The sequence below is a fragment of the Larimichthys crocea genome, chromosome XIII, assembly GCF_000972845.2.
Source record: "Larimichthys crocea isolate SSNF chromosome XIII, L_crocea_2.0, whole genome shotgun sequence".
In the NCBI taxonomy this organism is placed as follows: Eukaryota; Metazoa; Chordata; class Actinopteri; family Sciaenidae; genus Larimichthys; species Larimichthys crocea.
Window position 1 is genome coordinate 28,875,898 of NC_040023.1, and position 17,240 is coordinate 28,893,137.

Sequence of the window (17,240 nt, forward strand, 5' to 3'; positions counted from 1 at the left end):
TTAATTTACAGTCAATAAGCGATAATTAGGAGTTAATATCAGGAAAAATCCTAATTCATGGTGTAATAGAGGTAGAATAAGGCTATGTAGAATAACGTGTTAATACGTGCTTAATAATTACTACTAAAGGCATTGTATGCTACTTTTATGCATATTAGTAAGCACCTAGTTAATGGCAAATATGTGTACCTTAATATAAAGTGTTACCAAACAGCAGCAACAAGTACTTTTTCCACCTGTTTTACACAGTAGGATTCTTTTGACTCCTGGTTGGGGAAGCTGTGAGAGTGCTGCGAGTTAGATCTGATCCAAAGATAAAACAAGATGTTGTAAAATGTTTTATTAAATTCACTTGTTATTGCTCAGTAAAACAAGACAGTATAACCTTCACTACAGAGGGGGACATCTATAATTCTCACTACTAGAGATGGACAGACTGTCTGGGACAGTCACTGAGGGGTCTGAAGGGAGGACTGACTCTTATTCAGCAACCTCCAGAATGGTTGATTTTTTTGATTACTGTAGTGCATCACTTTATATTTTTTCCTGCCAAGATAAGGTCAGGTTTGTTGTGATGCATGTTATGTGATACAAGCTAAAATTATTTGTTCCTCTTTTCCTTTTCCATTTTATTACAACACCAGAGAACTGTTTGAACCTGTAGAAAGAGGCCATGATGCGTCTCCTTTAAGACCCAGACCATAGCAAGGCTCTGGCTATTCAGAATGTCAAGACTGACCAGTCAGACCAGTTAGTATTAGAAAGGGAAACACCGTGGACACAGTGAATATGAAACTTAAAGGGTGTCAGATCTATGGGGCTCTATTTACAGTATATAATATTCATAACTCTGTTTGTTTTTATTACAACACACCAGGTACACCATGTTGAACCACCATGATTCTACAGTAGCCCAGAATGGACAAAATAAAACACAGGATTTAGATAGGTATTAGTGGGGATTTGATATCCCCAGAGGAGGGATATGTGGTGTTTTGCGTGACGCATATGGACTTTTGAATAGAACATGATAAAGGCACACACATACACACATATTATGCACAAACACATAGACACATAAAGGCACACATAGACATACAAAATACACGAACACACAGATTACACAGCTAGGACAGTATTGAATGTTTCTCTGCCACCAGATAACATTCAGCCAGTCTGTTTTCAGATTGGCCTTGACCAAGATTAAGGAGTCGAGCACACACACACACACCATGCAGGCTCATGGGAAACACAGACAATATTACGTTCATGTGACGCTCAGAACACAGACATATGATTATAAGAAAGTACAGGACATTTGGGTCCAGATCTGGTGATTGTACTATGTAACAGTGATGTAAGAATGACGTAAAGATGGGTATAAAAGGTTGTGAAAAGTAAAAGTAAAGGTTCGTTCGGATTCGCAAGCAGCTGTCTCCGTGTTGTTATTTCATTGCGTTCTGGAAGGTTTTCTCCACAACAGTATACAGCTGTTTGATGGCCATTGTAATTTCTCCTTCAGGCTAGAAAGGAAACGGTGAGCAATCAGCAACTACACTGCTAGATACCACAAAATCCAGCACACTTCTTTACATTAAATTACATAATTGTACAACTCAAGGATTTTCATGGGCAGAATTAATGAACTTTTAATTGTATAAAGGAAGGATTAACATATATTATTTTTACTGAATAATTTATGCAGTTATTATAAGCTATTAATGGAAATTTGTAATTATTATTATTTTATTAATATATTTTTTTCATACTAATAGCCCCTGATACTGGCTTGCTATCTGCTAGTTTTTATATTTGCTCAACAGCTCCAAAGGTCTGCTTGGGTTGCCTCTGAAATCAAACCCACTGAAGGCAGTGATTCATTGAAGTGAATTGATTTCACTCCAAGGTTTCACTTTCATAAATCCTGTGTTGGCTTTCAAGACTTTGACTAAAGCAAACAGATGTGAAAATAGAACATCTCTTAATGGTTACATGGTAATAATGACATAATAAATGCTGATGATTATTGCTGTTACCAGTATCCCCACAGTAATAAATGGAGCACATCATGTGCAAAGTATTGAATTAAGAATTAGAAAATGGTTTAAGAGCTGTTTCAGTTAAATATCTTGGGGTTTTTTTAAGCAACAAATAAACGACAACTCAGTTCACGAAAGAAAGAGAAGTCATCCAGAAACAGTCTGCTGCCTTTTAGAGCTTGGCACCTGCCATGTGACCCATAAATACAAATGCAACATAATTGCATGAATATTATTTTTCATGGGTGAGCCAAACAAATCAGTCTGTTTTTCATCTTCAAGGTTGTGTTCACCTCTGGGGGGGAGGGGGAGTGCTAATGCTGCAGCACTTCCACCATTAGATCTGTTCCCTCAAATGGAAGCAAACATCGTCGTTGAGGAGAATGCAAATGCTGGGCATAAAGGTGGATCCATCAGTTTAATGATTGTGTTTACAGGACAGTTAGTGAATATCAAGATGATGGTTGAAGCTACAGCTGCCTCTAATTGTGGGGCTGGGAGGCCGGCTGCTTGCTGGATGAGGATTAACTTCAATAGGACCCAATCAACTCCCTTTCCATCTATTCTTTCCACCCCTTTCTTCTTATTTTCCCACCCTCTCCCTCCTTGTTTCCACTATTTCTGTCTTTTTCCCTTTTTTTAACATTGTTAAACATCCCATTTTTCTGTCCTCTCCATTGCTCTCTTTCATTTCACTTTTTATATGACTATTCAGCTGTGTTTGTGGAGCTCATGTTTATCGATCAACGGAGGCCGAGTTATGAAGAAGTGACTTCTTTGAATAGCTGCTGTATGACCTGATTTTGGCATTGTGTTTGTGTGTTTGTGCAGCAGCTTACAAGATGTGTACAGCTGCTGCATCTGGGCAACAGTTTAAAGGAGCTTTCAGAATGGATAGACATGCGTGGGATCTCTGGAAGTGTTCTCATCTCTTGTAGACTAGTTAACCTTATTACTGTACAGGATTTATGTCTTTGGGCTATGACAGAAAGAGTCCCGATGTTTGGTTTTCACTCAGTTGCTAACCTGACAATTGGAGTCCGAGTTTGGGTCAGATTGAGATCCAGATTCCAGTGGCTCTTGGCAAAAAAACAATCTGGCTATTATTATATATGATTAAAATAAGGATGTTCATTCCAGATATTGTGAATATTTACAACCTTTTCATCTGCTAATTTATAGAGAGCACTCTCCCTATGATCAAAGACATTTATCACACACAGAACTCTCCTTCTAATTGGTTTGGTTTTATTTGATTCTTAAAACATAAAACAATCCATGGCATTTTCAGCTCTTTGAATTGCAGACAGGCTTATCATTCAAGATGGATTGCAGGGAAGTGCCACTACAGTGAATAGCAAATTAGTCCAAATGGTTGTTGTGGCCCAAGATTATAGTTATTATTAGGTCTAAGATGAGGCTCTCCATCACTTATTGGAAATGCTGCAGGAGTAGACCTAATGAGTGATATGATTCATTATGTATAGTAGAAGTAAATACAACAAAGGATGCTATGTTTCTTTCTTAATATTATATGATAACTGACAACAAAGTGAAGATTTGAGCCCATAGACTCAGAATTATGAGTAATTGTGGTGATGTGGAATGCACGCCCTTGGTGCCTCAGACCACATCACTGTCATGCTATAGCCAGCATACAGACCACTGATTAAAATCACCAAACCAGTTCGGATAGAGGTGCGAGTGTGGCCAGAGGGGTCTGTAGAGGCACTAAAGGACTGCTTTAACCCCACAGACTGGGAGATGTTCAAGCAAGCTGCCCCCCACAACTCCACCACTGACCTCCAGGAGTACACTGACACTGTCACTGCATACATCACCAAATGCATTGATGATGTAACTGTCCTCAAGACCGTCTCTGTCCGGGCCAACCAGAAGCCATGGCTGACAGGGGAGGTCTAGAGTCTTTTGAAGACTCAGATCGCTGCCCTCAAAGCAGGAGACCTGGGGCCTCATGTACAAAGGTTGCATACGCACAAAAAAGTGGCGTACGTCCTTTTCCACGCTCACGTTCAAATGTATCAAACGTGAAATGATCGTAGAAATGTGCGTGCCCCACGCCAACTTCATGACTGGCGTATGCACCTTTCTACAGCTATTGTTCATTTGGCGACACTTAGAGGTGATGCTGGGAAACTGTTAATAATGTGAAAACAAGTAGTCATCAGAGTGATGTGCACATCAGAGACACACTTATGAACAATTAACACACCCACGTAGAGTTGCACGATACCCACGGTATACACGGTACCCCGCGGTGCCAAATCATAACCGTCGCTACTATACTAGAAATTTTACACGACGGTACTACCGTGGATTACTATACTACCGGTGCCAGTCTCCGCTACATAGCGGCCGCCTCTGCTCTCCTCCTGGCTTCTCACTGCATGCTACTCCTTTGTAAACAAACCAACATGGAACCGCAACCGAACTACACAGCTGCTGAATGATTGGCTGTTTGCCTGTTACTGGTGACGTCCAGGGATATGATAGGCTGTTTCCGCACACTGGGTCCGCCCGTCTGTTAGCTGATTGGCTGTTCGTGTGTTTCTGCCGGCAAGAACGAACTCCGCGAAGACAGCTCCGCTTCGATAGAAACTCGCTTCAAAACAAACAACAAGCTAAAGTTCTGCCTCGCCCAGACACGAGACAACACACTCAGCGTGGCAGAAGCACCGGGCCCGAGCAGCGAGTCTGCCGTGGCGTCTTCATCAGTGGCAACACTAATTTTGCTTAAAAAACAAACGTCGTTGTTTCAAACTAACTTGTACAAATACATTGCAGTTTATAAAAATAATAATAATAAAAAAAGGCTGCAGTATGGCGATAATACCCGGAACCGCGATACTTGTCTGGTATAGTATTGTGGTTACTCATTTTAGTATCGCGACAACTCTGCACCCACGTGTTTGCAATTATATAGGTGGATATAAAAGCATGCGCAATGAGATGAAGAAAATGGTATTAACAAAGGCAGCGTTAGTGTTGTTAGAGGACCTTGCAAATGGTGCAATCCGACGTGAGCGAGTATTTAAGGAACGCGAGGATTTACTTGCAAACAATGATAATTGGCTCATAAGCCTATTTCGGTTACCAAGGCCAGTGTTACTGGAGTTGTGCGCAGAGCTAGAGCGTAACACGGTGAGGAGCCAGGGGTTGTCTGTGTCCACACAGGTGCTGACCACGCTGGGGTTCCTGGCAACAGGGGCATTCCAGCGGGAGCTGGCCGATCGGTCAGAATTGTGTCAGTCAACCCTGAGCTGAGCCATGTACATCAAAAGTACATCAAATTCCCATACAATGCTGTTGAACAGGCCGACATTAAATTTTGTCGAGAGTTGGTTTCCCTAATGTAATCGGAGCTATTGACTGCACACACATTGCTATAAAAGCGCCATCACAGGATGAATTTGTTTATGTAAGTAGGAAACATTTTCATTCCATCAATGTTCAAATCATATGTGATGCGCAAATGCAGCTAACTAACATCATGGCAAGGTGGCCTGGTTCAATGCACGACTCATTCATTATGGCTAACAGCATGGTTGGGAACAGACTGGAGGCTGGCACGGTGCGCGATGGGTGGCTTCTATTCATTTAATTGTCCCGTATATAAACCAGCGCAATGCACATTTGGGCATATGCACATTCAAATATCACGTTTCTGCTGCTGCTGTACCAACCTGAGAAGGTGTGCTACATTGTGATGGCCTGTGGCGTACTCCACGACGTCTGTCTGGCATACCGCCATGGCACACCACTGCCAGAGCAGAACATCAGAGGAACCGGACCAACTTCAACCCACCCCGGAAAGCCATATGGGCACGGCAGAATGTGATTTCAAGCATGTAAAGAGGCAAGGACAGAATTTACTGTCAAGTGCATTTATTGATTTGCTTATATCACTGAGTACATTAATTAGTTGATCCAGACGATCATTGATGCCACAGATGGCTCTCACTATTTCCTCCTGCGATTCCAGCACAGCTCGGGTGAGGACAGGGCCAGTCGGACGGACATCAGCAGCTGGTGTGGAGACGCTGGAGCTGGTGGAGACGCCCGGACCGCTAGAGGAGTTCTCTCCTGGCTTATCATCTATTGTGAAATTAAAAAAGAATTAAACATACAGTACATGAGTCAAAGTGCTTAATATCCTGGAATCTTTCCGCACGAGCTATGTGTATTGTGAGCAGCCAATTGTATGACCAGTATATTTACAACATTTATGAGTTCAGCATATTTACCTTGGGGATGATCTGTGTCACCTTCATGGGAGGAGTTTGGCATCTTTCCATGTGTGCTCAATTCCACGTTCATTGGAATGTACAAAAGAAACGTGCTTGGATCCATGCCTATGCACACTTTGAACATTTATTTGTTGACAGTTTCTCGGTTTTGGCGTATGCCAAGTTTCAGTAGGAAATCCACGCAAGTATTTGTACATGAGGCCCCAGGTTGGCCTGAGGACAGAAACCTGGGGCCAACCTGTCACGCGGCATCAGAGAGGCTAAGAGGCAGAACTCCAGGAGGATAACCCACCGCTTCAGTGACAGCAGAGACTCACGCAGCCTGTGGTAAGGGCTACAGTCAATCACAGACTACAAGCCCCCACTGCAGACCTGTGACAGCTCCACCTCTCTGCTAAATGAGCTGAACGGGTTCTTCGCTCGTTTTCAGGCACAGAACACCACACCTGCACAGAAGTCCCCACCTCCTCCAGGCGACCAGGTGATTACACTGTCTACGGACAGTGTAGGAATCAAACCAAATCAAATCAAATCAATTTTATTTGTATAGCCCGAAGTCACAAAGTACATTTGCCTCACAGGGCTTTACAATCTGTACAGGGAGTGACACCCTCTGTCCTTAGACCCTCGGTTCGAGTGAGGAAAAACTTGCCCACAAAAACCTTTAACAGGGAAAAAAGGTGGAAGAAACCTCAGGAAGAGCCACAGAGGAGGGATCCCTCTCCCAGGACGGACAGACGTGCAATGGATGTCACGTGTACAGGACAAATCAACACAAACATATTGTACAATTACAATGAATGATAAAATGACAATGACAATGAATTACATTCAGCAGGACCAACGTCTGCAAAGCTTCTGGTCAAGACAACATACCTGGCCACATACTGGGGGACTGCACGGGGAAACTCACAGATGTCTTCACAGACATCTTCAACACCTCGCTGTGTCAGGCGGTTGTCCCCACATGCCCCAAAGCCACCACCATCATCCTGGTACCAAAAAAGTTCTCACCCTCTGGCTTCAATGACTACCGTCCGGTTGCACTCACCCCCGTTCTTATGAAGAGCTTCGAACGGCTAGTCATGGAGCACATCAAGTCTGTGCTCCCCCCTCCTTAGACCCCTTCCAGTTTGCATACCAGTCAAATCGCTCAACCGAGGATGCCATCACCACTGCCCTCCACCTAGCCCTCACACATCTGAACAATAAAGGCTCTTATGTCAGAATGCTGTTCATTGACTTCAGTTCAGCATTGAACGCAATCATTCCACAACAGATGATCATTAAACTTGACCGACTAGGACTGAACACCTCTCTGTGAAACTGGCTGCTAGACTTCCTGACAGGGAGACCACAGGCAGTGCTGGTCAGCAGCAGCACATCCATCACCTTGAACACGGGGGCCCCCCAGGGATTTGTGTTGAGCCCCCTCCTCTTCACCCTGCTGACCCACGACTGCACACCGCTGCACAACTCAAACCTCCTCATCAAGTTTGTGAAAGACACAACCGTGGTGGCTCTCATCAGCAAGACTGATGAGACAAACTACAGGAGTGACGTGAGCTATCTGACCTCATGGTGCTTGCACAACAATCTCTCCCTGAATGTGGAGAAGACAAAAGAGATTGTTGTGGACTTAAGGAGAGCACACACCCAACACCCCCCTCTGACCATCAACGGTGCTGCTGTGGAGAGGGTGAGCAGTTCCTGGGTGTGCACGTCTCAGAGGATCTTTCCTGGACCACCAACACCTCATCACTGGCTAAAAAGGCTCACTTCCTCCACAAAATAAGAAGAGCTGGAGCTCCGCCCTGCATCATGTGCACATTCTACAGGGGTACGATCGAGAGCATCCTATCAAGCTGCATCACGGTGTGGTATGGTGTCTGCACTGCATCATTCTGCAGGACCCTTCAACGTATCGTGAGAGAGCAGCGGAGAAAATTATAGGCACCTCTAAAGCCATCTAGAACCACCATGTTTCTGCAGTTGTTGGTGGACTCCATGGAAGAGGACCTGCAGTGTCTCTCGATATTAGAGAATGATTCTGATTCCAGGTGTTATGATATATTCAATTTCTGCCATATTTAATGCAGTAATTAGAGCCCCCAAAAATTTACACACTGGACCAACTAATCTAGAGATGCAACACTTCAGGCTCAGCTCTTGGATGACACTCTAATTCTGTTTTGTGTTGTCCTAACTGTCCTTACTCTCTTGTCTTGACCTAATTGGATTTGTTTTGTTGCTTCGTGTGAACACACTCTGACCTTCCCAAGTAGTCCAAACAAAAAACAAAACCAGTTTAAGCTTCCTTCTGTTAAATACATTCTAAGCATTAACCAATCTCTTCCTCTATGATCTTAAATATTCATTCATAATCTTATAGACTACTTAAAGATGTTTTTTTTATTATTTGTTTAGCTTTCTGTCATCAAAAAAGCTTTGTGCTAGACAAAGGGCAGTGATCAAACGCACAAACAAGATCACGTAAATCCAGGGCCGATTTCCTCCACTGACTCAAAGCACATCACAGTGGAACAAATGATATGTTGTCATGGTTCTGCTGCCTCTAAACAACAGTTCCTCCTCTGCACTGAGCCTGTGCTGTGAGATTTTCGGATTTGCAGGTGGAGATGAGGCAGTGGAGAGAAAGCAAGGCTGGATTACCTCATGTAGGAGTGAGCACCAGGGAGAGGGGAAAAGGCCACATCCTCGAGCTGTGCTTCTCTGCCCATATAAATAATACATCTAGAATTCATAATGCATGATCAAAGTTATGCAAGTTATCCTGCCTGTCACAGCTCCTTACTGTTATTCATCTGGTTGGGTGAGGATGCTGTGAGCTTTTGCTTTACTTTAAAAATGCTCTACTGTTTTTTTTGTTTTGTTTTTTTTTTTTTGGTTTTTTTTGGCAAATATGACACATGGAACCCCTGAGATCATGAAAAACATTACAAAACCCCTATCAACATGCCATTTTCACCAATACTCTAGCTAGCTAGTTAGATTATTAGTTTTATAATTAATACATCACTTCACGTCACTTGTATTGATGTATTGATGTGATGGATCCATGATGAAACCATTTCTCCTGCTACTGGCCCCATTAGAAGATCCTTTACTAATGAAAACAACAACCCACATTACTCATTCTGTACACAATCTATGCGTCTTCAGCAGTTAAATACATAGGTGGAGGGATAGTTACAGAAAGAGAGGATTTTATACTAAAAAGACTAACTTTGGAAGATGTAATTTGATTAATTGAGCCTTTTACTGACTTCAGCTTTGCAATGTTAACAGAAGCGAAAAATAATTCATGTATCCTCCATGTGATTGCGATCCACTTTAATAGGCTCTTTCTAAAACCTTCCACAAAGTTTCATGAAAATCAGACCAGTACTTCTTTTTTATGTAACCCTGCTGACAGACATACAAAACTTTGTTAGAGGTAATAAAGGGTGACTGTAGTGGAGTCACATATGAGTGAAATATTCCTCATTTCATAAGGTATCAGTCTTAAAGACTGGACATTGAGCTAAGATTGAGTGTCCATGACTTGTTAACACACATGTTTGTGCAGTGTTCTGTTCAGCTTTCAGGTTTTTATTTTTCCTCTAAAAATGATTTTGAGCTGTAGCTTGTTCTCACTGACCCTCTGACTTCTTGTTGTGGTGTTTTTCTATTATTGTGAAACAAGTTGTCCATCCTAAAGCCCCTGGAGACTTTACCTGTGATTACAAAAACTCTTAATTTCCAAATCATTCTGTTATTGAGGAAGTGCTTCAGCCCAAGACTTAGTAGACTAAGTTGTTGGTCTAAGTTTAATTAAAGTGATCTCAGAGGGGACCTGAGGCAAACTTTTTCTCCTTTTGACCAGTCTATATTTACAGTAATGCTGCACCATGCAGTATTACATACAATTTCTTTGCCCTATTGATTTCAGTGGAACAAAGACAGAGTTTTTTTTCTCTTTTTTCTTTGTCTTGTGTTTTTTTTTCTGAGCTGTATCCTGAGGAAGGATTACAGATGAGGCGCCTTGATGGCTTTGGCGTGTTTTCATTCAGCCAACAGCCGGCGGCAGACCAAGCTTGTTGCTGCAGTAACGGATTATGAAGAAGTGATTTACACATGGATTTCCCATTTTTAGTAGCTTTTCTTGTAACTCCGCTGTTGGCTAATAGAACAAACAGTGTTTGTTGTCCCTGTACCACAGCATCTGCCACCCAGTAGAACATAGAGTATCACTCTCTGTGCACTCTACAGTACACAGTCCTGGAAGATTATGGGTATAGGACGTGTTTTTTACAGGTGTGTGTGTGTAGCACCTGAAACTGATTCTGAAATGATTTCACAGTATTTTGCCTCAAGGGGCTTTACAGTCTGTACACTATACGACACCCTCTATGTTTAGACCCTTGATTCGAGTAATGAAAAACTCAACAAAACCCTCTAACAGGGAATAAAATGGAAGAAACCACAGGTGGGAGGAAGGGAGGAAGGACCCCTCTTCAAGGACGGACAGACATGTTGTGTGTACATAACAACCAACACAGTAAAATAAAAAATATGTGTCCAGGAGGACATCAAGGAATTTCTAAGTGTCCCCAGACACATGGGACCTAAACCACATGCCCTCTTCTCCACCATGGAGACCAGGAAACAGACTTAAACCACAACATTCACTCAGACAGGACAAAGGAAACAAACACACAAAGAGGGAGAGAGAGAACACAGGGGAGGGTCAGTCTCCTGGAGGATAGAGATCCACATCCATAAACATCTGGAATGAGTCGACAAAAGCCAGAGAGGAGAGAGGTCCTCAAAAGTCCAGAGCAGAGATGACGTGATTGAAAAGAGAGGAGCAGCTTGAATACTCATATGATTGTGAAAGAACAAACAAGCAGAGGTTTAGAGGTTTTACAGTATTCTCCTCAGCGGGCCAACACTGACTATAAGAAGGTTTCATTCATTGATGGTAAGACCAACCCACTGGAAAAAAAATGGTTTCTTTGTTTCGTTCGTTTGTTTAGATCCCCATTAGCTTCTGTAACAACAGTCATCACTCTTCCAGGGGTCCACAAAATGTATTTACAGTATTCAATGAAAACAGAAACACAGAACATCTGACATCCATATGAGACACAACAAAACCTGTACAGTACAATAGATAGTTCGACATCATTCGATTGCCTCTAATTCACAAATAAATGAGGTTAGAAGGCTCGATACATCAGTATCACATCTTTAAGAGAAAAACAAAAAAAAAAAAAAACAGGGCCATGTATGGTTACTCCATGTCTTAATTACATTAAAGCATGTTCACTTACATGTCGTCAAAAGTACAATGGTATTGTCATTTGGCTTACTTGGTGGAGCAATCGCCCCATGTGCAGGGGCTCAGTCCTTGCCCCGGCGGCCCAGGGTTCGAATCCGACCTGTGGCTCTTTCCTGCGTGTCTTTCCCCATCTGTCTCTGCAGTATCTTGCTGCAGTTCAGCAAGATTCTAGAATTCTACTGGGGTCTAATCAGTTAAGGAGATCAGACAGGTATGAAGGGATATGCCCAATTATTTTACCCTAAGTCATCAGAAGCTGTGTCCCTAATGACAGCAGCATACCTCAACCTATTACAGGTCTAAATCACTGAATTTAAATCATCATTATAAACATGAACTGAAATGTGTTAATCCACAATTCAGAATATAACAGAAAAGAAATTTTAAAGTGAGAGTAAAGAACATTACGTTTAGACAAGTTCAAGTACTTTATTGTCACATGCACAACAATTAGACTGAAACATTGGCATTGGCATTGAAATTCTTTCTCATGGTTCTCCCAACAAAGCTCAAACAGACAGTATATAGAGTGGTTTACAATAGTGGTTTAAAGCTAAAGTACAATCATATCAATGAGGTAAGAGTAAAGTGTTCCAGTTATGGACTTGTAGCTGGCTAAATGTGAACTTTAAATACTGTTTTCTCCAGTGACCTTTTAGTCCATGACACTGTTTCGGATTTGGCATATTTTCTTGCATGCGTTTTTTGGGGGTGATGGACTCATATGAAACCATCTGCACGTGTATTAAATTGTCTTATTTACAATCTCTAATAACCATTTTTGAGATTATATCTTCCACTGAAGAAAAGGCAACACCCTTCCATAAAGGGTCTCTCTGCAGTCACAGGTGGGTCTTAGACACCATAGTCTGGTCATGCTCCATTAGTCCATCGAGGACCTCAATCTGTGTAATCTGGTCATGGCGTGTAAAGTCTGTGTGGTTCTCCCTCAGTGGAATTCAGGATTATGTCTGTAAATCTCCTGTGGTGGGGCTCAGAGGCGGATAAACACCTGTGACTTTCCCTTTTCACCGCTCTCTCCTGAACTGCTCAGCCCTGTGTTTACTGGGCCAATAATCTCCAGTAGCACGCAGGCCGAGAAAGACAACAGCCTAACCCATTTATTTTTTAAACACGGGGAAGACATGGATTTGTTTTTTGATTCAGCATCATATTACGCATAGTGTGATTTTTCATTTCTCTCTGATTTTACCCACTCGTTCATCCCTTACAGCTGTGTAAGGACTTAGCTATGTGCTTCTTCTCCTCTTCCATGGTGCTGCCATTGTTTTGTTACACACTAAGCTTCATTGAAAGAAGAGCAAAGAATGACACTGAAGGCTTAACTGGATGAAAAGGTTTTTTTTTGCTCTTCTCCCAATTGGCTTTAGTAAGCTTGGACCACGTTATATGGTCTGTTGAACAGACCAGTTGACATTTGCTTATGATCAACTGTAAAAGACAAATAGTTTATTCAGTCATGCCAAGTATTCCTTTAAAATATAATTTCCAAACAGTTTCCATCAATGACTTCTCACATAGTTCTGTGCAACAAACCATACACAGCTACCGTCATCACTATTTGTGGGTACAACAACGTGGAACACAATGGATTCTTTTGAGGAAAGTTTTAAAGTCTAAAAGTTTGTGCTGTTGCCTCCACTTGTATGCTTCATCACATCCTCATCAGATGGCAGGCTTTTGGGGCTGTCTTTGAGATTAGACAACTTTGTTTGGAGAGAGTTTGAGACTAAAAAACAATCACTGCCTGTCTGGGTACTGCTTCTCACACTATCGTAACACTTGAAATGCTGTTTATGTTGCATTAGAAAATTATCGTGCAGTATCCAGATCACCACATAACATACATCTGTTTCATACACAGTTAGAAACGAAAGTATTCTTAAAGAAAACCAGTGATGGAGAAGCACATATTTTACTTTTTATTTATTTCACTGTTATTTAACTAGAGAAGTCCATTAAGAACAAATTCTTATTTACAATGATGACAGGCAGTGACAGGATGCAAACTGATACAAGACATTAAGAAAGATACGTACAGTGCAAGAACTGTATTAAAAACTAGTAAAAACTATATTCGACCAAATGGAAGCATAATTAATGAAGTATACACAACAACAGAAGACATACAAATTCAAAAGAGGTGGTCTTTCGAAATGTATTCCAGTAACTAGGACTAACAAACTGGTACAGACTGAAGGCGGTCAAACTGGACTTTAGGATGGATTTTTATTTTTTATTTTTTTAGATATGAACTTTTATTTAATTAGCAATTAGCTTTAACAGCATAAAACAGCGCAAAACAGCAGACCTTGAAAATTGTCCTTTAAATTTTGGAATCTGTCAATCAACTCAATGAGCCACCCAAAGCATTTCTGGCGATTTGATGTGCCAACTCCAGGCACTGTCTGAAGTGATGCACATACTCAGGGGCTGAAGGGTTTGTGTCAGATTCTGGTGGCAAACCAGCAAACTGGTCCACTGGCTCAATCACTTCCTGGCTGAACATCGTGAAGTTCGGAGTGAAGTGCTCTGTAGGCTATGACAGCATAGGGGATCATGGGGTCTCAGTCACCGCACTCAGCTGTTAAGTTATGTTACCGGCAACGGCAGCGCCCTGCAGCTGCAATGGCTCCTGAGAATATTGGACATTTTACGGTAAATAAGGCATCTAGACCAGCTAGTTTAGCAGTGAACATTTAGTGTAATAATAGCAAACTACCATACGATCTGCAGTTCATGCATCCTGCATAACAACGACAGTGGATAGTGGACACAACAACTGCGCACTCTAAACAGCCTTGGACTGCTATGTCAACCAGTCCCAGTGGCCGATGAAGCAGCCAGCTCCACCAGCACTGGCTGGAGGAGCAAGGCAGTGTGATAGGAAGTGGAAGCATGGTAGCTGGGGAAGGCTAACGGCTAAGCTAAAGGCTAACTTTTGCAGAACGCCACTTCCATCCATCCTGCTTAACAAGTCCACTCCCTGGAGAACAAAGTGGATTACTTGAAGCTAAATTTAACAACAAATCACTCACAGTGGTAAAATCTGGGATGGTGGTGTTTGCAACAGCTGTTGTAATAATGCCTAGGTGGTCTCGAATCATTGTTCTCTGGACATTGAGTTTTTGACCATAAAATGTAGACCCTCATGCTGTCATAGCCTACAGAGCAACGAAACACAGTGCAACTGGTTTCACTCCAAACTTCATGATGTCCAGCCAGGAAGTGATAGAGCCAGTGGACCTGGTAGCTGGTTTGGCGTTGCAGGCCCCAAACCAGACAAAGATGCAGCTGGTCAGTATGCTCTCTATTCTCCCTCTGTAGAAAGTGGTGAGGATGGACGCTGCAGTGCTCTCTTCGCGAAAGCAGAGGTGTGAAGGGACCAGGTCAAAGTGTCTGTGATCTGCACCCCCAGGAATTTGGTGCTGCTGACCAGGAGATGATGCTGGAGGTGTTTCAGTCAACTCGCACAGACTGGGGTCTGTCTGTGAGGAAATCCAGCAGCCAGTTACACAGGGGGGTATTGAGTCTCAGGGGGGCAGTTTGCTCACCAGGTGCTGGGGGATGATTGTGTTGAACGCTGAGCTGAAGTCCAGAAACAGCATTCGCATGTGGGTGTTGTTCTTCTCCAGGTGTTCCAACCTCAGGTGGAGTGTCGAGGAGACGGCATCCTCTGTGGAATGATTGGAGTGAGTGTGACAGGGTGATAATCGTTGAGGGATGAGATTGTGGGTTTTTTGGGCACTGGTATGATGGTGGCATCAACAATGCCGCAGTGGAGCTGGTCAGCAGCACCAAATTCTTCGGGTGCAGATCACAGACACTTTGACCTGGTCCCCTCACACCTCTGCTCTCGTGAAGAGAGCACAGCAGTGTTTGTGTCAGATGAGAAGAGCTAACCTCCCCCCTCCCATCCTCACCTTCTACAGAGGGACAATTGAGAGCATATTAACCAGCTTCATCTCTGTCTGGTTTGGGGCCTGCAACGCCTCAGACTGGAAATGTGTAGAGAGAGTGATGAGGACAGCAGAGAGAATCATCGGGACTGCACTGCCTTCCACTCACGACCCTTCCCACCCCCACCATGGACTGTTCTCTCTGCTGCCCTTTAGTACGAGGTTCAGCAGCATCAAAAGCAGAACAGCCAGATTCTACAGCAGCTTCATCCCCCATGCCATAAACTCCCAGTAACCCCTTTACCATATTACACTAGTCACTTTACATGTTAACTCTATTTGCACTATTCATATTGTCTATTTATAATTCACAATTTTATTCTGTTTATTTTTATATTTTATTCTATTTTATATTTCATATACTTTTATATTTATACTAATACCGTGTCTCTTGTTTTATTCTGAGCCTTTCTAACGAAATTTACAAAAGTCTGTCTAAGTCTAAGTCTTATGGCCAGAATCTTTTGCAGGGTGGCATTGGATCTTTTGACCTGGCCATCTGATTGAGGTTGGAAGTGTGGTGGGTGTTTTGTCAATACCGAACAATGTGCACATTTTTCTGAGACACTTCAGACTTGAAGTTGCAGCCTTGGTCACTGTGCAACAATTAGACAACAGCACAATTAGACCTGTGCGGAACCTCCTTCCATGGTGTGGTGCCATCATACTGACCAGGAGAGACTAGGCGGAGACTATTCTCTGTGATCGTTGTCTTTCTCACTCTCAGATGAAGGCTGGTAATGTGCACGGTGTAGCTAGTGTGCACGTGACTTGGACCACTCACATTTTGTAGGAGAACCCTTTAATTGTGCAGTCTCATGTCAACATGTCTTTTCTTTAATATGGTAAATGTCCCTAATAAATATATTAAGGTAGGTCCCAGCAGGGGGTGTGCAGCCCTGGGCATGTGGAGCATGGAGGATGACAGTCAACAGGTGTGCTTTAGACAAATTTCCGACTGGCATTCCTGGCATTCCTACAGTCTGGTACACAGTAACTGACCCACTCAATATTGAGGTTTGTGCTTGAAAACCAGTGCTTATGTGGTGTTTCAGCTTCTGGCTGCATTTTAACCGGCTCCTCTTCAATCAAAAAGGTGTTTAAATGTCCATATTTTTTCATTTCTTTTACCCGCATAGTCTATTTTTATTTCCACTTCACCTTCATTCACTGCAGTCAGTGACATGAATGGGTTGGAGTAGCTTGTTACTTCTCTGAAGTCCTTGTGGTGTCCAACTTCTGTCTAACTGTCCCGCTTTATTTCAGCGGTCTTGTGCTCACCACCACTGCTGTGTTCTGTCTGGCTGCCAGACCGTGGTTGGGCAGGGGAAATGCTGTCTCCTCGGGCCGAAGTGCACATGTGTTTTGGGGGTTAATCCCATTCACTTTTCTACAGTAGCGAAATAAAACACACACGGGAGCTCCGGGTTGACTGTTGAGATGTCGTGGCCTTTATTTTGTCACACATTGTAGCCTACACTGTACATTTATTGCTAACCTAGCTCCTACCACTAATCTGCTGCTCTGCCATCCGCGCACATTCACTCACTCGCTTGTCTCTGCCGCTCGCCCACTCACACCTTACGCACACACTTTATGTATAATTGTA